Source organism: Mycteria americana, chromosome 2 (assembly GCF_035582795.1).
Source record: "Mycteria americana isolate JAX WOST 10 ecotype Jacksonville Zoo and Gardens chromosome 2, USCA_MyAme_1.0, whole genome shotgun sequence".
Classification (NCBI taxonomy): Eukaryota; Metazoa; Chordata; class Aves; order Ciconiiformes; family Ciconiidae; genus Mycteria; species Mycteria americana.
Genome location: NC_134366.1, coordinates 135,640,838 through 135,648,371, shown reverse-complemented (window position 1 = coordinate 135,648,371; position 7,534 = coordinate 135,640,838).

Genomic DNA, 7,534 nt, shown 5'->3' with positions numbered 1-7,534 from the left:
ACACTGACGTTTGCAGAAATAAACGTTTTAAATATCACATTCAAGACTACCTTTTGACTGCCAAATGAATAACAATTTCTCTTTCTCCAGCAGTATTTTGATACCAGCATTTAAGAAAAATCAGCTAGCTTATTGAAATAAATCTTACCACACTGAATGACTTAGAAGTGCAGCACAATAAGTAGCTATTCTGTTCTATACACCTCATCACACTATTACCCCAGTGCTTCATTACATCATTAATTCCCAATCTGTACCCATAGGGTATTTTTCTCCCTTGTTTCTCATGCATTGTTTGAAAGACAAATACTCTGCAGGAGGGACAGTCCCATGTGGGGTCTCTGGTAAGTCTCTGCCTCAGTGGTACCTTAACTTCTGAGGAGCACAATTACAAAAAAACAGCAGCTCATTTGATCTGAGATCTGATATAGGCATAAGCTCTGTTTCAAGTCTCTTTCAACATGCTCATTTTGAAAAGTCATCTGCATTATTTTCCAGGGTCACCCAGGTAGCAGCGCCTCAGACTGACAGTTCCCTTTGCACATTCCTTCATGGGCTGGGAGACGGCCTCTAAGCTCCCAAACTTCAAAACTCATTTGTTCACACAACTGCATTACACAAACTTTTTCCTGCACTGCTTGTAGATCTTTCTGGGGGATTTGACGATGGACGAGGAGGGAAGGACTGAGAAGTACCTTCCAACTTTGAAAGAAAAAAAAAATAAAATTTGAAACGGAATTTCTCCCAACTGAAAAACAGCTTTTTATTCTTTGTAATCATTAGAACTGTAGGTTTAAGACCAGCAAACTCCTTCCAATTATTTAAAACAAAAACAAACCCACAACACAAACTTAGCTCCATACTGAACCAACATACAAAGGCATAGAAAAACAGAGTACATCTGGACAGTGTTTCCTCAATTTCCTTTTACCTTAGGCTTTGTTGCTGTGTTTGCTCCCTGCAGGTGAAAATATCACACAATTCCATCTGTTTCTCATTTTCTTGAAAGATTTCCCATCATTCCTCCCACTTGTTCCAACTGAATAAACCAACAGCTCATTGTTCTTTTACACGCCATAGGTATGATTAATTGAATTGCAAGGAAGGGGAGGAAAACATCAAAAGAAAAAGAAGCTAGAAAGTCAAAGTGTCCTTTCACATGAATTTTCTGCTGCAGAGAAAGCAGGTAGGCTCACTGAATGAGATTCAAGTTCCTCAACAGTTGCAATCTTACCCTTAGATCTAAAGAAAGACACTAAGTGAGAAACTCCATCACGGTGTAATGCTGCAGAAAAGCTGTGTTTAAACAGAGACTTTTTCAGTCTACCTAAAAAGTCTTGAACACCATTAAGACTTTTTGGCACAGAGAAAGCTAACTAGAACTTGCAAGAGAGTTAAGCAGTGAAAGTGTTCAAAACACAGCTTGTGTGGGAAACCTTCAGTATTTTTTTTAATCTAATGTAGAACTTACTTAATTGCATTTCATTATCTTGTCATTTAATCAGTATGAGGATAAAAAATGATGCAACTTATTGGTATAGCCTGCTCCAAAGACTAACAATTATTCACAGAAATAAACTAGTAACTGAATAACTTCTTCAGATAAGCAACTTAAAATAAGCAAGACTAGAAAAATCACTGACCATGAAATCAGCTGGGCAAGTCTAGTAAACAGCAACGATTACTTGGGGCAGGGGAATGGTCTATGCACTGAATAAAACTAACCTTCAAAGCCTTGGTAAATATATGGCTTATTTCAAGAAAATGTGAAATAGGGAACCTTATACTGGTGCACAAGTTAACTCTAAGACTGTAAACTGATGTAAAGCCAAGAGCAAAATCATAACGTTAACAGAAAAGTGGAAGAGCTATACATGAGATGGGGGGGGGGGGGGGGGGACACGACACGGGGACGACAGGGGACCAAAGAAAAAATTCCAAGCAGACCAAATTAGGAGTTCAGCTGGACTATGTGAACATACTTAATTTTAATTCTTTGCTCAAAAGCTTCTTTCAGCATCTGAAAAGCTACACTGAAGTGTGAGTGAAGAATCAACCTCACAACACTCTCTTGGCTGTTTAACATCCTTTGTCTCGTACAGCTGTCAGTTCTCTCTGGTGTTCCAGCATTTCATCTACTTCCCAGGACAAATATTCCCTGTTTCCACCTTTGATTTTCAGTTTTCCAAAAAATCATCAATATTCACTAGCAACCCAAAGAGCAGATACGATAGTTATTTATTAACATTTAAAATAAGCATAAATTTCAGGAACTAAAAACTTCTCTGAATTGCTCTGCATGTGGTATTCTTGAAATTAAAGAGGAAGATCAATACAACTGAAAGACCAAGCATTATCATAAAATATGAAGTTGAATGGAATACAGCTCAAGTTAATAGCAATTAAGTTACATTAACTTGAAGAAATTAAATACAGTTTTACACATTTTCTGATGAAGCACCACACTCACAAGACCCAGTGAAGCATCTCATGAGAACTAAGCTGCAAACCAGTTAAGCAGCTGAAAACAAACTGGCAGCCAATTTAAAAAAAAAAAAATTACGGTAAGAATTTAGTAGCAATGTTTTCCAGAGAACTAGCAGAAGAGGGATAGATTTAACATCCAATGTATTCCAGTCACTCAGCACAAACATCTGAATTGTAACCAATTTAACAATTCTGCATTCCTGGAAAAAGAGATCTCGGTCCTTTCATCCTCTATTTTACATAGCTGCTAATCTGAGCTGATGCAAATACTTGTAAGATTCTCCGGTAATATTGAACAGCAGCTTCATATATTAATGCTTGCAAAATAAAATTTCAGCTTTTTTTTTTTTTAAACAGTAGATATACAATTACAGTAGATAATGAAAGATCCACAACCTTTTATCTTACCCTTTTGCTGAAATGTAATAGCTTAGCTCAAACTAAAGCTAAACCTCCATTTAGCTTGCTCAAATGCTTAGTTTGGAAATTTTTATTCCTGGACTAAGCATAAAGCAAGTTTTTTTTTTTTTTTTTTTAAACATCTGAGGTTCTTTCAGATGTTTGCAGAACAGGAAAGAAAGGATGCATAAATTCAGAGTTCAAGATTAAAGTGTAATGCTTCACATATGAGGGCACAAATCAAGACAGCTTGTTCATCTGAAAGCCCACAAGCTCAACTTAAAATACAGTCATCAATCTAGAGTATCTTGTTTCATTTTACATGAACATCCACTTCATTCTCAAGATGCACGTAAACGTGCAGGCAGATGAAATGTTATAGTATCTCTGAGTGGATGAAATTCAAAACAACAAAAAAAAAGTAAAGTTTCTCAAGTGTTACAAACTAATTTTACAGGCAAAGGAAGTTAATCCAGTACTAAGATGACAAGTGCAAATGCACACAGGATATGCAAACAGCTTATAAACTCTCACTGTTAACACATCAGTTATCACCACCACTGAAATTCAGAAGAACATTTAGAGTGGACCCTTGTATTTAAATAACTGTATGCCCTTTAAAATTCCAATGAAATCATGTCCCTTTCCACCTTCTGAACAAAAATGCTGCAGAGTTAACTTAAAAAAAAAAAGAGGTATACACCACATGGGAGACTGAATTCATCCAGTTATTAGAGCAGTATTTCTCTATTTACATTGTGGCAAACAGGCTGAGACAAACTGAGACAAGCTAAACTCAGCCAGATTTCCTCTGTCCAGAGGAGGAATTAAGTGAAGTCAGGAACTTTTTTGTAGATTGTGAAAACAGCATCCAACACCAGGCTTCCCTCACGGGCATCCAAAGGAAGCAGCAGACAAAAGACAGTGGAGTCTTCCCAGAAAGGGTAGGGAAGTGGGAAGGAATGCTTACTTAGATGGGAGTAAGAAACTCACTGCCTCTTGAATGGCTGACTAAGAACAGATTTCTGGAGGAAGATACTTGAAGACCCACCCATTTGCACTCTGCTTGCAGTGTGGCAAAACAGTTTTATTGTGAAATACATAGGGAAATTGATTGGAGGAGACATCCAACTGGTGTTTGACTTCTGTTTGCAGGATTTCCACTTGTGGGGAAGGACAAGGTCAGAAAATAACAGGCAATACAAACATTATGTATCCCCTTATATTGATAAACAAGTTTTATTATTAATATTTGGCTTAGAGATCCCTGGACACTGAAAGTATCATTAATAAGACTGCTTCAGGATTATTATGTGGAGAGAAATACTGTCAAAAGCCTGGACTGGATACAAATTCAAATTTGTGAACTGAAAGGTCCATATTCATCATATTAAAATGCACTTTATTAAAATATACGAAGTAGAACAGACAGTATAGAACAGACGCTTTGAGGAAAACATGTCAGCTGTACACTAATATTGTAATTTTATATGAGGCCAAACTCATTTACCTAAAATTCCTATGATCCATAGAGAAATTCTTTCCTCTCCCATGCTAAACTACAGCGGACCCATCAGGCTGAAAATAGAATAAATAAGGATGTGAACAGGTTACTTTCACTGAAACTTTCAAACAGATTGAATAAGATCAAATGGTCAATTCTCATGCCAAAGAATTCTCATCTAACTCACCATACTCTAATGCACACAAAAACAAACAAAATTTAAATCAGGTTTTGCTGCAACTGCATGGAAAAGAACTGCTCACAATCTCTCTGAATTTATCAGTAAATTATGTGGATCTTCACCTGGCAAAAGAATAAACAAGACACTGAAAAACTGGTGTGTATTTCCTTAAAGCAGTTGGAAAAATGAGTTCAAATGGTTTTGAAAATAACATAAAATCCATTCCTGAAGGATTATTTCTATTTGAACATCTAGAATTATTCATTTAAAAAAATCAGTGCTGCAGAAAATTCAGACTGTCCACACAGGATTTTCACTGCGCTAGAATCAGCTAAAGTATTTAAGTATCTTTCTGGTGAAAGAGCCACCAACAATTTTGAAAAATTTAGGTAACTGCTACTTACAGAATTCAAAACACTGTTGCTTCAACTCAGTTTCACCCAGGAAAGATGCACTGATACCTGTACATCAAAATAGATTGTTTAAAACTTCTTTTTTAAGGAATATATTTCAAGTGTGTAAATTCTCCTATGATATAGAAAGCACTTCAAAATAGAACTTTGACTAAACGTGAAAAATATTTAAGATGCTTCCTCCTAAATATTATGTTATTTGCATTTGACCAAAAGCTCAACATTATCTTTTGGTCGGTGCCACAGATTTTTCTGGGACAAGAATCATTTTGGCAAGGGGCTTTTGCATTTAAATTTTGCAGACAGTGCATAACGAAACTGCCAGAGTATCCAAAAAGAAGAAAACAGAGAAAGAGAATGCATAGAAGCAAGTATTTGATAAATTAAGCCTAGAATAGCAAAAGACATGAAGCAGTGAAATTTGTCTAGTTGTGAATATTGAGTTTTTCCCAATCCGAGTCCCTCAAAATAAAGCAGTGCTCACGTTTCCCTTAACCCAGCAACTTCAGCTTTCAACTGACAGGAATTATTTCTTGTCAAAGTCAGATACCAAAAAACTTATGTTAAAGATGCTGATGTTACAAAAATCAAGAGACACTCAAAGGTTAGCAAAGCTCATAAAACTTTAATTTGTCCCACTTGTGTTGGTAGGACAAGCCTTTCAGCAATAACTTTTCTATATGAATTCTCAGGTCTCTTCAAAGTGGAAAAAGTAGTCAAAATGGAAAATACTCGGCATCTCTTCCCTCCTCCTGGTATCATTAAATGTGTCTGATAACATCTTATCTCACTGTACACTACCAAAATCTTACACTGAACCCAGAATTGATTTTTCTTCTTAGGGACCCTTTCCCAGTTTTAAACATTCTGCTGCATCTCTGGTTCACCATCCTATACATGCGTAGTTATAGTGCAGCTAAGCCTATTCAACAGTGGATACCTGCTTCTCAAAGGACAAATCTCCTTCCTTCCCCTCCCACTATCTCCCTTCTAAACATCTAACCTCACAGAGAACTGCTCAGACCATTAAACCAGCAGAAAGTGTCTTGAACTGGCTCAGTATGGATCACAGGAAAAAAAATGCTGACATAAAGGAGGAGGCATCAGGAACAGAGAAGGGGTTCCATTGGCTCCTCCATTAGCAAGTTAGCAAGCAGCCATTACAACAACTTCACTGTATGGAAAAATCAGACAAAAAAACCCATATTTCTACATTTATTTGAGATATTAAGCACCATTCCTTTTCTTTCTGGAGGAAAAGAACTCGTGCATAAGGAAGCTGAAGGCTAGAAGTTTCACATGTCCATTAACTAGTACAGCACTCCATAGCTGATTTTACAACGTTATATACTATTTTTACAGTACTTTATATGCACATAAAATTCCTTTTAATTTCAGCTGCACATACTAAACTCTCAGCAGTCAGCAAATCGGTCACAATATGACTAACACCATCAGCAATGAAACTCTTCTATTTGTAGATTTGCTAACAATCCTGGAACAGTGCAAGAACTGTCACAGCTCTCGAAATGTGATCACCTCCTTCTCTCACAATCCTGTCTCGTTTTCCAAGCTTTCAAAGTCTGCAACAGAGTGATGAACCCATTTTATACTAAAACTTATTCAATCCAAGAGCAATGCTCATGCTATTAAAGAGGCAAGGGGTAAAGCAGGAAATACTAACAAAGCCTGCAAAAATATGAATACTGCAGTGGAAGCAAACTAAGGTTGCACATGCAATCAATTCCTGAATGCCTGACTAACAGTAGCTTTCTTTTAACTGGAAACTTCTGTGCATTTTCATAAGATATTTTTGTAACAAAGAAGCAGAAACATGCTGATCCCTTGAAGGGTCATCAGAGGGACTACATTCTTTGGACTCACAACATTGACCTTTGCCACTTCAATTGATCAATAACAGTTGGAATAATAGGCAGTAATCCATAAATCAGCCAACAGAGGGAAACAAATAGCTATAAAACCTGTTAGCAAGAAACTGAAATGCATGGAAGCAGCAATTTTTTGGGCTCAAGCCAAATTTCACAGGGTTTGGGCTTTAAACCTTTATTATCTCCTAGTCTCCTCTTACAATATGCACTTTGCTTCTCCCTTCCCTTACCCCACTTGCTATTTGTTACACATGTGCATTTAGGTGAGATTGCTTCTTTTCTCAAAATATGGGAGTGGCTTCCCCTTTGACCTTCCAGAAAACTGGCAGAAAAAAAAAAAAAAAAAAAAAAATATTCATATCTGGTACTCCACAGTCTCAAACAATATTTTAAATAAAGAGCAAGAAATAAGTGTGTACTGATTTTTTTGTGTTTGCAAGGTTAGAAGAGTACAAAGGGCTTAAGAAGAGAGAAAGTAAAATATAGCAAAATAGTCTGTATTCAAAACAAACCTTTGCCACTTAAGCTCCAGAACTTTGATTGCCAGAATCTGTAAATGTAGGACTCTAAACACAATATAAACATCTGTGTTGGACAGTAAGACATGAAACATGTTCAAATAATATGTGGTATTGCTATTTTAAGCTATAACATATCTGAC